Source organism: Zootoca vivipara, chromosome 4 (assembly GCF_963506605.1).
Source record: "Zootoca vivipara chromosome 4, rZooViv1.1, whole genome shotgun sequence".
Classification (NCBI taxonomy): Eukaryota; Metazoa; Chordata; class Lepidosauria; order Squamata; family Lacertidae; genus Zootoca; species Zootoca vivipara.
Window position 1 is genome coordinate 96452450 of NC_083279.1, and position 16393 is coordinate 96468842.

Below are 16393 nucleotides of genomic sequence, written 5' to 3' on the forward strand. Positions count from 1 at the left end.
AAGCAGGGGGCGGAGGGGGAACTTCTGCCCCCCTCAAAGCAGCCAGCCCCCTCCCCCCCCAGCTCAATCTCTGCCCCTTGTCTTATTTATTTTATTGATGGTTTGTGGTGTTTTGTCGGGGAGAGAAGGTGGGGGGGAGTCTTATGTTAAGGGTTCCGATGGTGGCTTTGAAGCCTGTGGGTTTCGTTTCTGTACATTGATAAATAAATGCAATCCTGAAAGCAAAATTGCTGTGGTTTTTTCCCCCTTCCCGCCCACCCTGTTTCTGATGCTTAGAGCAGTGGTTCCCAACAGGTGGTCCGGGGACCCCCAGGGGTCCGCGAGCTATGCCAGAGGGGTCCGCAAGATGCTATTAGAATAAAATATATATTAAACATATTTCGTATGATAACAGATTTTTTGTTTTAGCCACTTCCTGCATGAGCAGAGTCTAGCGCAAAACTAGAATTAGATAGAGGCAGTAGTTCTGCTGTATGCCGTTAGGTGGCGCTTTACAAACACTACTGTTTTGCAAAGAGGCAGCGCGCGCATTCTACTAACGCTCACCTCCCCAAGATGCTTTGCGCGCGTCGGCTTCATTTGTGCGCTACTGCGCAGGTACCCTGTCTTCTCCATTCCCCTCCCTCCTCCCTGGCGCGCGCTGCCTCTTTGCAAAACAGTAGTGTTTGTAAACAAAGCGTTGTTTTTCGCGGGAAGCTACAGTTCCCGTAGTTAAAAATGGACCGTTGGTTAAAAAGTGGTTCGTTAAAACGACAAAGGCCTACAGATGAAGAGGAAGAACTGTAAAAAACGTATAAATATAAAATATAAAAAGACTCTTAATTTGGCTCTCACTTTTTAATTTTAGGATTAGGAATTAATGGGGGTCCTTGTCACAATAGCGGCTTGATGAGGGGTCCTCGAGAAAATTTTGTTGGGAACCCCTGGCTTAGAGGAAACCTACCCCTCACTGATTTGGGGGGAGCTGCCAGGGAGACCAAAAAAAAGGTTGCCAGACCAGGAAGAATGGGCATCTCTCCTAAAATCCAAGGCCAAACACCTCTGAGGCTCTCACCTGGCCCTCAGTACAGGACTTAGGAGTCTCAAGGCTTTGGGCCAAATTTGCCCCAGATTTATTTGGGTCACACACAGCTGCCTTACACCCGGCATGCCATTTCAAATTTGTTTTAAACGTGTTTCAAATGTTGCATTTTGCATCGCCGTGACCTGCCCTGCAACTCCCTGGTCATGGAAGGAGTAGGTAATAATAATCATGTAAATGATTCAAGACAGGTATGGAGCCAAACAGGTAAAGATGATTTTTAACATTTTTCTTCTTATTTGGCGATCCCTCGTAGCCGAGTAAGATTGTCTTCCATAAAGGCGGTTTTAACAATGAGTCCGTAATTGACTGTGGAGGCCAATTCTGGATCCACACATCCTTCCACAGTGGGGGCGTTGGTTTCCGGGCAGGAGTTGATCACGGTGAGGGTTTGCCAAGCGTGCCTTCCTCTTAGCACGTTTCTCCCCTTTCGTCCTGAGTTTGAGCATCTTCAAAGCCCATGACACCTTTGGTAAAGGCTGCTCTCCAACTGGAGTGCTCGCAGGCCAGTCTTTCCCAGTTGTTGGTGTTTATACTATATATTTTTAATATTTGCCTTGAAACAGTCTTTAAACCTCTTGTTGACCTCCAGCATTATGCTTTCCGTTTTTAAGTTCGGAATAGAGTAGTTGCTTTGGAAGACAATCATCAGGCATCCGCACAACATGCCTAGTCCAACGAAGTTGATGTTGAAGAATCATTGCTTCGACACTGGTGATCTTTGCTTCTTCCAGTACACTGGCATTAGTTCGCCTCTCTTCCCAAGTGATGTGTAAAACCTTTCAGAGACACCCTTGATGGAATCTTTTAAGGAGTTGGAGATGGCGTTTATAGGTGGTCCATGTTTCACAAGCATACAGTAAGGTTGGTAGAATGTGTGTGTGAGAGAGAGCGGGGGGGGGGGGGGGGAGAGAGGAAGAACAACCAATCAGCTCCATTAAAAGCTCCATAAACACCAATACTCCCATTTTAATTTAAACACAGAAGTCAATACATCCAAAAGACTGGATAGGCTTCTGCATGAAATTGATGCCTCTATGAAAATATGTTCCAAGGTAGGAAAGGCAGTGAGATTTTCACACCACTGCCCTAACGATGGTGAGTGCTTATCCTTCCAGGTTCAAAGCAGGAGTCTCTTGGCGACCATAAAGGCTTATAAAATCAAGCCTCATCATACTACAGTACAGCAATATGATTTAAGGGTATGTGGCTGTCGGCAGACATCAAGGGCCTTCTTGGTGGTGGCGCCCGCCCTGTGGAACGCCCTCCCATCAGGTGTCAAGGAAATCTGACGTTAGAAGACATCTGAAGGCAGGCCTGTTTAGGGAAGTTTTTAATGTTTGATGTTTTAAAGTATTTTTAATCTTTTGTTGGAAGCTGCCCAGAGTGACCGGGGAAACCCAGCCAGATGGGCAGAGTATGTTTATATGTATGTATAATTATTATTATTATTATTATTATTATTATTATTATTATTATTACTAAAGAGCCCAGGACTCTTGACTCCCAGCTCCCTCTTGCTTCTGCAGTTGCTGCAACCCAGATTGCAGGAGTCACCCCCTCCCCAGCGGAGCCACAAGCTGCAGCAAGAGCCAGGAGCAAAACAAAATAAAACACAGCAGCAGCTGCAGTAGCAACTTTCTGGGCATTCTCTCCCCCTTTCTAAAAAAAGAAACGAGCTCTTCAGCTGACTCTGCTGCTTTCTGAACAGAGCTGGAGGTTTTGAAGGGGACCTTGCCCTGGCGCAGGTTGTCTCTATATTTAGCTCGACTGCATGCACGTCAAGCAACCGGCCGCAGCTGTGTGGCACTCTGGGCCTGGCCTGCGCCTGGCTTTTCCGCTTCTGCCTCACAATGGGAATTCTGGGTGGCAGCGGCGGCTGCGTCACCTGTCCTCCAAGTGACCTCAGGCCAGGCTGGACCGGACATGCGCAGGGAAACCAAAATGCTTGTTTACAAAGCTGTTGTTGCTGTTTAGTCGTTTAGTCGTGTCCAACTCTTCGTGACCCCATGGACCAGAGCACGCCAGGCACTCCTGTCTTCCACTGCCTCCCGCAGTTTGGTCAAACTCATGTTCGTAGCTTCGAGAACACTGTCCAACCATCTCGTCCTCTGTCGTCCCCTCCTCCTAGTGCCCTCCATCTTTCCCAACATCAGGGTCTTCTCCAGGGAGTCTTCTCATGAGGTGGCCAAAGTATTGGAGCCTCAGCTTCACAATCTTCATCTTACTGTACGCTTGTGAAACATGGACCACTCATAAACACCATCTCCAACTCCTCGAAAGATTCCATCAACGGTGTCTCCGAAATTTTTTACACATCCCTTGGGAAGACAGGTGAACTAATGCCAGTGTACTGGAAAAAGCAAAGATCACCAGTGTTGAAGCAATGAGTCTTCAATATCAACTTCGTTGGACTGGTCATGTTGTGCGGATGCCTGATGTTTAATTCCAGCCCACGCTAACAGAGAAACACTGGAAGCTACCTTAGATGCAGCCAGACCATTGAGTCCATCTAGATCAGCATTACCTACACCGGCTAGGAGCAGCCCTCCAGGGTTCCAGGAAGCCTGGCGATGGCGTCAGGAACTGGACCCTGGGTCGTCCTGCAAAGCAGATGGTCTACCACGAAGAGCCATTCTTCTCTTTCTCCTGCTTCAGTTTGACCAGCCATTCCCCATTATTTGACATTTATGTGAAGCAGGAATCTCTCATTGCATAGTTAAGACCTAAAGATGGGCTTGAAGAGCAACTGCAAAGTTCTGCAGTATTTGCAGCAAACGCTAAAAGAGCACATAAAGGGGGTCGATATCGTGCCACAAAGTCGAACCTGGGACCTTCTGCACACAAAGCAACTACTCTGCCATCAAGTTCAGCTCCTTCTTCAAAAACACTATATAACTGCCGATCGTATTAATATATATTTTTATTTTTAGGTCTACTTGTTTCTAACTTTTGTCCTCTTATTGATAACCTTAATGCATATTTTCTATTTTAAGGGTTTGTTCCCCCCCTCTTTACAATAGAAACACAGCACAGCTAAATAAATAAAGATAAAGCCGTCTCAAGAACAGTTTCTTCTCTAGAGCGATTTTGGCCTTAAATGGAAAGTCTGGACTTTGAAGCCGTCTTATTTTACTTGTTATATTGTACCGTATTGCACTGTTTTAATTAGGGTTTTGTAGTAATTTTGAATTATGTGGAATATCTGAGCTTTATCTGAGTGGATGTGGTAACCAAGTAATTTCATTGTTCCCGCAAGGGGTCAATGACAATAAAGATTACCTTATATCTTATCTTATCTTAAATAAATGTAAACTGTATTACAGATCTGCCGAACTGGTTAACTGAAATCCAGTCAACACTTCAATACAGTGCCAATCTGTACAAAGAAAGATGTCCCTATTATATCATATGTTAGATTTTTTTTGGGGGGGGGGAATGTGCCTCTCTCTGTCTCTCTCGACCTGTTAACATACCCAGCTAATGAAAGAGTTACTTACACAGGTGTTGTGGTGTCCCATTTTCTAGGCTGTTCTGGATTTTAAAATAGAAATCTGGGTCAGTCCCAAAGGGAATAGACTGAAAGGGCTCTTTGTTATTTGTTTGTTTGTTTACAGGGAGATATTTATTCTTGCCAAAGCAAATCTTTTCAGCGGGGCCAGTTGTGAGACTCTGAGCAAACTCCTTCCAAAACAGCAGCCTAATTTCAAGCTCTGCCTCCTCTCGAGAAGGGCTGGAGCTGAGGTCAGGTCACAAAAGGGCTCAGGGGCAGAGTTTTGAAGGCAGAAGGTCCCAAGGTCCAGTCCCATCTCTGCTTGGATTTAAAAATAAAATTATAAGCTGGTTTAATAATCTTAAAAAAAATCTTAAGTGGTGCAACAATGAGTACACAATCTATTTCAAATGAAAATACAACATGAAACCAGTATAAAAACCAAATAAAAACAGGTGTTATATAAGAATTCTAAGGTCTCAAATATAAATGTACAGTACAAGGCAATCACATACATAAATATATAAACCACATGTCTGAAATAGTACTGGAGAGCTATCCTGAAGCCATTTGGACTCTCCCAAATTGACCTCAAATGCACCTCTGCAGTAAGAGGGGGAAATGGGAAAAGCCTCCCTCATCGTCTTTTGCTTACAAATCCTGCCTTAAGGGAGTATTTGTGTATGAATAGGGTGGGCCTGTGACCTGGATTCAGGAACTAAAGTACAGTGGTGCCTCGCTTAACGAATGCCCTGCTTAACGAAATTTCCGCTTAACGAAAGGATTTTTCAAGCGGAGCTTGCCTCGCTAGACGAATGCGTTTAACGAAAAATTCGTCTAGCGAATCGCGGTTTCCCATAGGAATGCATTGAAATTCAATTAATGCGTTCCTATGGGCAAAAAAAAAAGTCGAAAAAAATTCAGTGCATTCCTATGGGATTCGCTAGACGAATTTTTCGCTATAATAAAAGACCGGTGGAACGAATTAATTTCGTTTAGCGAGGCACCACTGTATTTACCATCGCAAAAGAATGGCCAGGCTGCCCCGGTAACGCATTCAGTGACCACTATCAGGTATCCTGGCAGGCAGGATTTCTGCTGTAGACCCGCTTCCTTCTGTGATGTATGTACCGTATGATGCTTTGGGGTGGTGGTGGTCTTGGGTTACACGGTGGGCAATTTCAAACATCTATTATAAGGGCTTGTGCACCACTGTTTGGGGTTCTCCTCCCTCCTGTGTGTGGTGAGTGGGGACCCTGTTGCATCAGTTCCTTGAATAAAGATCAGGCTTACTAGTCACTTTGCTTCTCAATATATGTTGGCCTCTGTTATTTTCTCCTACCGATAGGGAACCCACTTAAGGACTCTATACTGTACAGGCTTTTGGATAATGGGAAAGGAGCAGTTTTTATAACACAGGCATTCGGGGAATGCAAATAAACAAAAAGGGGGTCTGATCTCAAGAGTCAGGGAAACCCTATGCAAAAAAGACTTTTGTTGTTGTTTAGTCGTTTAGTCATGTCCGACTCTTCGTGACCCCATGGACCAGAGCACGCCAGGCACTCCTGTCTTGCACTGCCTCCCGCAGTTTGGTCAAACTCATGTTCGTAGCTTCGAGAACACTGTCCAACCATCTTGTCCTCTGTCGTCCCCTTCTCCTTGTGCCCTCCATCTTTCCCAACATCAGGGTCTTTTCCAGGGAGTCTTCTCTTCTCATGAGGTGGCCAAAGTATTGGAGCCTCAGCTTCACGATCTGTCCTTCCAGTGAGCACTCAGGGCTGATTTCCTTCAGAATGGATCGGTTTGATCTTCTTGCAGTCCATGGGACTCTCAAGAGTCTCCTCCAGCACCATAATTCAAAAGCATCAATTCTTCGGCGATCAGCCTTCTTTATGGTCCAGCTCTCACTTCCATACATCACTACTGGGAAAACCATAGCTTTAACTATACGGACCTTTGTCAGCAAGGTGATTTCATATTCTGACGGGGAGTGAGGTGGGCCTTTCGAAGCCGACAGGCTGAATATGCTGGCAGGGCAAATCCTGGATTTCCTAGCGACAGTGTTTGTGCCTAGCATGCCTAATTTAGCCCCGTGAGTCTTCTCCCATGTGCTAACAGCAGACCAAGCCATCAGTTTATTGGAGAATCCCCTGGATGGTTTATGACAGGCTGTGATCAGTGAGGATGACACATCCCTCCTTGTCATAGGTTAGTCTGTCCTTCCAAAAAAAGGAAAGCGGATAACGGAATCCACACACCCCCAACCCAAGGTGCTCTCAATGAATGGGAGGTGGGCGCCCTCTGCTGGGTATGCCAGACATTACAGCTTCGCTAATAAAAAGTCAACAATGGGCATAATTAGCACTGATACGAAGCTCATTTCTCAGGTCCAAATATTGGGGTGTGTGTGTGTGTGTGTGTGTGTGTGTGTGTGTGTGTGTAAATGCAAAGTGTTTGGGCTTGAATTTCCCGAGTTTAATTAAATCGAGGTCCAGTGTGGTGTCCCGCTCAGCTATGAAGCTCACTGGGTGACCTCGGGCTAGTCCCTGCTTCTCAGCCTAACCTACCTCATAGAGTTGTTGTAGGGATTAAATGAGAAGAGGAGAAACATGAATCATGTACATTGCCTTGAGCTCCTTGGAGAAAAAATTGGGAGATAAATGTAATTGAGTAAATAATGATACATAAATAAATAACAAACACTTGGGCCAGGTTCAGTGTCTAGACTCTTAAACGATATTATTCCTATATTTTGTTCTGGCCCAAGGCCCCCATCCACGCAAGGAAACCTGGGACTCCAGTTTGGATGTCTGAGTCATAACCTTCCTACAATGCACACCCATGCCTTGCTGATTCAAAGAGGGAAGGTATGTACAGAAAGAATTCCCTGTATGCCAAGATCCAAGTTTGGGGCAAGTGGCGCTGAGGTCTAAGCCACTGAACCTAGGGCTTGCTGATCAGAAGGTCGGCGGTTCGAATTCCCGCCATGGGGTGAGCTCTCGTTGCTCGGTCCCAGCTCCTGCCCAACCTAGCAGTTTGAAAGCATGAAGTGCAAGTAGATAAATAGGCACCACTCCGGCGGGAAGGTAAACAGCATTTCCATGCACCGCTCTGGTTTTGCCAGAAGTGGCTTAGTCATGCTGGCCACATGACCTGGAAGCTGTCTGCGGACCAACGCCGGCTCCATCGACCTATAGAGAGAGATGAGCGCTGCAACCCCAGAGTTGTCCGCGACTGGACCTAACGGTCAGGGGTACCTTTACCTTTACTCTTTGGTGAGAGAACCCCAGCAGAGATTTAAAGTCACAAAACAGGCAGCAAAGCTGACAGATCTTTTAAATAAGTTCCTTTCAGTTCCAAAATAGTCCCCTCTGCCCCCAGCACAGGAAGAGACCACACCTTTAGTAAATTAAAATGGCTTACTTACAAACTCTTCAAAGGCCGGATTCCTGTGCTTTTCCATACATCAGTCATGTGCTTTTCCATACGTAAGTCAAGCAAAACTTGGCTTAGTCAAAGTGGTCAAAGTTCCTAAATTATTGGTATAGGAAATCAAGAGTGGTTCGTGAGAGTCCTGCGGTCTGAGCGTAGAGCAAAGAGTTCAGACCTCCCCACACACTGAGCTTCTTGGGTAGGCTGAAGGAAACAATGATTACATTACCTAATTCAGGCACCCCCAAACTTCGGCCCTCCAGATGTTTTGGACTACGATTCCCATCTTCCCCGACCACTGGTCCTGTTAGCTAGGGATCATGGGAGTTGTAGGCCAAAACATCTGGAGGGCCGCAGTTTGGGGATGCCTGACCTAGTTCCTCCCAAAGTGAGGGGGAAGTGAATTTAGCTAAGCCTGGCAGGACAGTGGACTCTATGGTATTAACCTCTTTGTGCATTACTTATTAAGCATGTTGGTTATATGATGCTGGTTATCCCAGACTCCTAGGGTATGTGCAAGCAGTGATATTTATCCCACTAACAGCAGTGGATCAACAAGAGATTAACAATTTAGGGAACAGTACACAACAGGGCCATCTCAAGCATGTTGGGCGCCCTGGCGCGGAGATCGCTCCGGTGCCCCCGCCCCGCCCCGTTTCTTGCCATGACAGGTGTGGCCAATGTGTGGGCTTCCCAAACTTTTTCAGGGTACCAAACATTTGGTTCCATAAACACCATATCCTACCCTATGAAAAGCACTGTTCAGAATAGTGATTTGCACGACTAAGGAAGGTAGTAACTCAGCAAGATTCAAAATGGTAACCGTTAATTGCACGTTTATTCAAAATCCAATTGAAGCTTTGTAGCCTCAAGAATTCAACAAAGCTGGTCAACTTGATCCAGTGATGCCAGATTTTCAAAGGCCGATAGTCACACCTCCAGTGTTTCCTTCCCCTTGCTTCCTAACACCTTCCCAGATAATCCCAGCATTCACACCCCCCAGGGGGCAGAAGACCAATTCAGCCTCCTCTCCTCTGCAAATAATAATAATAATAATAATAATAATAATAATAATAATAATAATAATAATAATATTTATACCCCACCCACTCTGGGCGGCTTCCAGCAGAATATTAAAATACAATAAACATTAAAAGCTTCCCCAAACAGGGCTGCCTTCAGATGTCTTCTAAAAGTCTGGTAGTTGTTTTTCTCTTTGACATCTGGTGCGAGGGTGTACCACAGGACGGGTGCCACTACTGAGAAGGCCCTCTGCCTAGTTCCCTGTAACTTGGCTTCTCGGAGGCGCACAGTTACCCCATTCAGGACCAGGGAGTCCTCCACACCTGCCCGTCTCCTGTCCCCCACAAATAGTACTTCTGACTTGTCAGGATTCAACCTCAATTTGCTAGCCACCATCCATCCTCCAACCGCCTCCAGACACTCACACAGGACCTTCACCGCATTCACTGGTTCTGATTTGAAAGAGAGGTAGAGCTGGGTACAGGGCCGTCTTAAGCACATCCAGCGCCGTGGCGCAAAGGTCCCGCCCCTGCCCCGTTTGGAAAACGTTGACCTAAGAGGGGCGGCAGCCGGAGCACCACACACCACCACTCCATACATAGCCCTCTCTCTGTGGGGAAGCGAAGGCGTGGTGGTGGAGGAGAGCCGGAGCCGGCTGCTGAGGGCAGCGTTGAGAGCACTCGCTCCATCCCCGCTGGGCAGCTCGTCCGGGAGTCAGTGTCCACAATGCACCTTCCCGGAGGCGGCCGAGGCAGCGGCGGCACTTCCCCTAGCCAGCGCCGCTCCCATCTCCCAGGCACGGTGGGCTCGGCAAGGTACAGCAGTGGACTCCGCGCCAGCCTCTTCTGCGGAGGCTGTCATGTCTGCTCGTCCGTGTGTCTCGCTCGCTGGCCGTGGTTAACCCTCGGGCTGCTGGCGGGCGGGCTGGATCCCCGCCTGCTCCATGCACCACCAGAGGCCGCCCCCTCGAGCTGCATTCCCGCGGCCGAGGCGGCAGAGCCATAGGGCTTAGTGACTCATTGCGCCCCGCCAATGCTGGGGTGCCCCCCTGAGAGGCCAGCGCCCTGCCGCAACAAGCCACTAGGCCCTATGGGAAGGACGCCTCTGGCTGGGTATCATCCGCATACTGATGAACACCCAGCCCAAAACCCCCTGATGATCTCTCCCAGCGGCTGCATGTAGATGTTGAAAAACATGGGGGAGAGGAAAGAACTCTGAGGCACCTCACAAGTGAGAGCCCAGGGGTCTGAACACTCATTCCCCCCCCCCCCCCCGCTTTCTGGACATGGCCCAGGAGTCTTCCTGGACAGATCTGTGATCCCTGCTCTCCAGAGGACATCAAACTTTCGGGGCAAACCAGCAGCAGCTCTTTTAAAAAAGGGGGGGAGCAGCAGCAGCAGCAGCAGCAAACAGTGGTCAGTAGATCTGATCTTTATTTGTTCCAACAAGGTTCAAACACACAGAGTAGGAACCCCTATCATGGGGTTGCATGAATTTTTAATAGCTGTCCCCATTTCCCATAATACATTTTTCTTTTCTTTTTTTGTAAATAGTTTTTATTAAATTTTGCCCTTTTATATTCATCACAATAACATTATCTCATAAAAAGGAAAGATACAATTCCCAGATTCTCCCACCCCCGACTTCCCTCAATTTGCCCCTTCTGGTTCTTTACATACTAACTTCTCCTGCTTGTTTTATTCTACCTTAATATCACATTCTTTAAGTCAGGCACCCCCAAACTTTGGCCCTCCAGATGTTTTGGACTACAATTCCCATCATCCCTGACCACTGGTCCTCTTAGCTAGGTGTCATGGGAGTTGTAGGCCAAAACATCTGGAGGGCCGCAGTTCGGGGATGCCTGCTTTAAGTTGAATATTGTTCCGTTCTTATCATTTTTATACCCTAATTGTTTTCAGCTTACCTCTTGCACTTTAATTTTATCTGATTATTACGTCTTAATCTGTACATCTGCTTTGTTAATTGTAAGCGGTTACTCAAACCCTGCTAGTGGGTCGACTTCTTTCTTTACAACATTTCTTTAAGTACGACATAAATGGTTCCCAATCTTTTTTGAAATCTCTAATGTCCTTATCTCTGAGTTTTCCGGTAAGCATCTCCGCATGGTCCATCAATTTTTCTTGCCATTCTTCTTTGGTTGGCATTTTCTCATCTTTCCATTTTGGGGCTAGTAATATCCTAGCTGCTGTTGTAGCGTACATAATTTGTTCTTCTCCTTTGGCTTGTCCTGTAATGCCTAGCAAAAAGGCTTCTGGTCTTTTAACAAATATTATCTTAAACATTCTTTTCATTTCATTATAAATCATTTCCCAAAATTATTTCCCAATGAATGACCAGCAGCAGCTCCTTTGATGGCGTGCTTAGAATCAGAGAATTGTAAAGTTGGAAGGGATACCGAGGCTCATCTAAACCAGGCTTCCTCGACCTCTGCCCTCCAGATGTTTTGAGACTACCATTCCCATCATCCCTGACCACTGGTCCTGCTAGCTAGGGATCATGGGAGTTGTAGGCCAAAAACATCTGGAGGGCTGAAGTTGAGGAAGCCTGATCTAAACTAATGCTCATTCCCTGTAGTTTGAATCCATTGGTTCAGGTCATCCCCTCTCTTCCATGGGAGAGATCTTTGGATATTTGAAAATGGCTATCACGTGCACAATTAGCAAAAGCTCAACAATGGAAGAATCCGTCCGAAAGACCTCTGAACATATGGGAAAATAGTATCCTGGATACAGCAATGTCTGAGCATCTCACCAGAAACAGGAGGGCAATTAACGAAGAGAGACACCCCCCCAAGTAACGTGGACCTCATTCTTTAACTATGTTAATGAGCAAACAACCGCTCAATATTCTCATTGGGAGGTGGTTTACCTTAAGTGACATGTTTTAATTTGAATACTGAATTTGTAAGCTGATGTCTAAAGTGAACGGATAGGGCAAACATCATGAGATGTTCATTGCTGGGTGTTTAATGGTTCTTCTGTTTGTATAAAAACCAATAAATAATTCTTAAAAGATGAAAGAAAAAATTCCTTCCAGTATGAACCTTAGAGACCAACTAAGTTTGTCATTGGTATGAGCTTTTGTGTGCATGCACACTTCTTCAGAGCTCATACCAGTGACAAACTTAGTTGGTCTCTAAGGTTCATACTGGAAGGAATTTTTTTATATTGTTTCCACTACGGCAGACCAACACGGCTACCTACCTGTTAAAAGATGGCTATCGTATCCTCTCTTCGTCTTCTTTTCTCTTCTCCAGGCTAAAGGTAAAGGTACCCCTGACCATTAGGTCCAGTCACGGACGACTCTGGGGTTGCGGCGCTCATCTCGCTTTATTGGCCGAGGGAGCCGGCGTACAGCTTCCGGGTCATGTGGCCAGCATGACTAAGCCGCTTCTGGCGAACCAGAGCAGCGCACAGAAACGCCGTTTACCTCCCTGCCGGAGTGGTACCTATTTATCTACTTGCACTTGACATGCTTTTGAACTGCTAGGTGGGCAGGAGCTGGGACCGAACAACGGGCGCTCACCCCGTCGTGGGGATTCGAACTGCTGACCTTCTGATCAACAAGCCCTAGGCTCTGTGGTTTAGACCGCAGCACCATCCGTGTCCCTTTTCTGCAGGCTAAGCATACCCCCAATTTTATTTTTTTAATGTATTTTTTTATTAGAGGTTTCTTGTTTACAAAAGTATGTGCAATATCTCTTTTTTCAAGTTACATTTTCTACAGATCAGTTTCATTTGTTGAGACATTAGTGTTACATTAGGAAGGGGGGAAAGAGGTGGAGGGGGCCATGGTGAGGGGGCTCAGATAGGAAGGCTCCCTTAAGGCATACAAGGTGAGTGGGAAGACCCAGTGCCGGATTTACGTATAAGCTAAACAAGCTATAGCTTAGGGCCCCACTCTCTTGGGCTCTCCCCGCCCCTCCCCACAAACAGGTGAGGATCTGCGGCTGCAGCACAGGGCCAGATTTACGTATAAGCTAAACAAGCTTAGGGCCCCACTCTCTTGGGGGCCCCCAAAAAAATTAAAGGAAAAAAACCTGGATGTACATTTCCAAAATATAAGATAAAAAACAAATGAAATGAAACCTACATACAGCAACCGTGTTTTGTGTTGCGTAGGCTCCTATGATGTAAGTCATGGGCCCCACCTGCTAGCATGCTCCCTCAAATATCACTGGTTTGCTCGTTTCTATATATAGGGTGCCTACATACTGCATGGACTGCTTGCAAATTAAAAAAAAAAATTAATTTTGTTTCGACTCAGACCAACACGGCTACCTACCTGTAACTAGAACTACTGTATGCTTGCAAATTGATAAGGAAGAATATACAATTTTTGCTTTGGGATACTTTTTGCTTTGGGATACTCCCTTGCCACCTTCATATATACGTCTCGTCTTCACCTGGATGCTCCGCTGCCACCAATACTTGTCACCGCGCTTGGACGATCCATTCATCGTCAGGCACCGTATATTCCAAACTATATATATATTCCTGGTAGCGGTGAACAACAACAAAATCTTAAGTATTACACATCCATTTGGAAGTACTTTTGAACCAATTTATATGTCATATGGATACCCAACATGAACTACAACATATGACTGAATACATTGAACTGATGTTGGTTTGAATCACGAGTGATATGACGTTTATGGTTGTGTTATTTAAGTTATTCTGCGTTATACGTTTATAAATTAGTGATTGAAGTTATTCCGCATTATATGTTTATAAATTAGTGTTTGATTACAGCAGCCGGTTACGCTTTTTGTGTAATTGATACTTGCTACTTGTAACCTCGAAGCTATGAACATGAGTTTGGCCAAACTGCGGGAGGCAGTGCAAGACAGGAGTGCCTGGCGTGCTCTGGTCCATGGATCACGAAGAGTCGGACACGACTAAACAACAACTCGTAACCTAGGTTTGTGTTGTGTGAGTGGACTGCTTGCATGGCAACATGTGCAAATGGCTTTAGATACACATTAGATCCATAAATTACCATATAGCATATATTCAACACCAAAAAGCATGGCCATTCATGGGCGTAGGCAGGGGGGGCAGGAGGGGGCAGCTGCCCCCCCTAGAAGCAAAAAATTATTGTATTTTACAGACCATAACCAGCACTTTTCCCCTCCAAAAACTGAAGTGGAAAGGGCTTTGCTTTAGCGAGAGCAGCTCTCCACTTGCTGGGGGGGGGGCGGGAACACAGCTGTAGCAAAAACACATCAAATAAATAAAGCAAAGTGGCTACTGGTACTTAAGCAGTTAAGACAATGGAGCAGAAAATCCCTTCAGGCAAGGTTTGATAGCTGACCAATTCACCCTATTGTTCTTCAGTGGTAGTTGTTAATGAGCATTCAGGGATCGCATTAAGAGTTCTATTGGCGATTTAATGAGGGTGCATTGACTAAGGTGGCTCTGCAAGGCTAAAAGGAAATGAATAAGAAAGCGGGGGGCTGTAGCTTTTGATAGACACAGTGATGTTTATAAAAAGCAGAGGTGTTCCAGTCTGCCCCTCCTCCTGCATCTGTATACTGTAAATCAGGGGTGGCCACCTCCCAAGAGACTCTGATCTACTCACAGTTAAAAACTGGGAGTGATCTATCCCCTTTTGGGGGGTTCAGGTCAAAGCTGTTGAGTTTTTTTAAGGAAGGGAAGCCCTGTTTTTTTGAGTTTAGGTCAAACTTGTTGAGCTTCTTTTAGGAGGAAGGGAGGCCCATTTTTGTTTAGGGCTTCAGGTCATAGTTCAGCTTTTTTTAGGGAGGAGGAAAATTTTGGGTGAGCTTTTTTTAGGAGTGCCAGTGATCTAGCAGTGATCTACCACAGACATCCAGTGATCTGGATGTACCAGTATCTTCCTCTTGCTGCAGAGTTCCAGCATCACGTCACCCAGAGGCACCCACAAATGTGAGTTATCCCTCTCTCTATTTCTTCCTTCCTTCCTTCCCTCCCTCTTCCGTCCTTAATACTGGGGGGGGGGGCAGATAAGCCCCACATAGAAAGCCCATCAACATGAGGGGGGATGACTCTTTTAAATACAGTATTTACCAGTAATTGGGGGGGGGGAGGCACCTAGGCCTCTAGGAGTTGGCTGCTATGCCTAGGACAATTCAAGAAAGCAGATTGATGCATATGCTATGGTAATATATCAATAGAATCATGGAATTGTAGTCGGAAGGGACCACAAGGGTCATCTAGTCCAATCCCCTGCAATGCAGGATCTTTTTCCTAAGGTGGGGCTTGAACCCACAACATGGTTGAAATATTATGCTGATATGCAGCAACGCCTCGGAGCTGTCGTGACTGCGGCCGTGCCTTCCCTCGCCCTCGTCCGCCCTGCCACCCCCTCTCGCCTGCCCGACCCTCCCGTCCTCTTACTGCAGAGTTCCAGCATCACAGCATCACCCAGAGGCACCCACAAATATTAGTTATCCCTCTCTCTATTTCTTCCTTCCTTCCCTCTTCCATCCTTAATAAAATACGGGGGGGGGCAGAAAAGCCCCACATAGAAAGCCCATCAACATGGGGGGGGTGACTCTTTAAAATACAGTACAGTCGTACCTCGGGTTGCGAACACCTCGGGTTACGAACAACCCGGGTTACGAACTTCGCAAACCTGGAAGTATTTTTGCCCCGCGCGTGCGCAGAAGCGTCGCGCGCCTTTGCGCATGCGCAAAGCGGCAGTTCGGGCCCTTTTCGGGTTACGAACTTTTCGGGTTACGAGCTGCGACCCGAAATGGATCGCGTTCGTAACCCGAGGTACCACTGTATTTACCAGTAATTGGGGGGGGGAGATGCACCTAGGCCTCTAGGAGTTGGCTGCTATGCCTAGGAGTAGGACAATTCAAGAAAGCAGAATGATGCATATGCTATGGCTATATATCAATAGAATCATAGAATTGTAGTCGGAAGGGACCACAAGGGTCATCTAGTCCAACCCCCTGCAATGCAGGAATTTTTTCCTAAGGTGGGGCTTGAACCCACAACATGGTTGAAATATTATGCTGATATGCAGCAACGCCTTGGAGCCATCATGTCTGCGGCCGTGCCTTGCCTCGCCCTCGCCCACCCTGTCACCCCCTCTCGCCTGCCCGACCCTCCCGTCCTCTCCAGCCAAGCAGGGTAGCCGCCGATGCTGCCAGCCCCAGAAGCACAAGGTGGCCGCTGCCGCCGCCACGATATCATCAGGCCAGCTGGCCCTGTAGCCCCGCCCACGTTCCCACTTTGGGGCCCCACCCCTGAACGACCATGGCTTGCCCCCCCCTAGTTTTGATCCTGGCTACGCCCCTGTGGCCATTTGTTGTTGACAAAGGACAGCTGGAAATATAAAGGGTCCCATTA

The 16393-nt window shown here is 46.7% G+C and overlaps 1 protein-coding gene across 1 annotated transcript in view; it reads left to right on the forward strand.

The window, feature by feature from the left end:
- The window catches only part of RELT (RELT TNF receptor), an 82153-nt gene that overhangs the window by 59213 nt on the left and 6547 nt on the right, over positions 1 to 16393 (forward strand). The gene's annotated exons all lie outside the window — the stretch shown is intronic.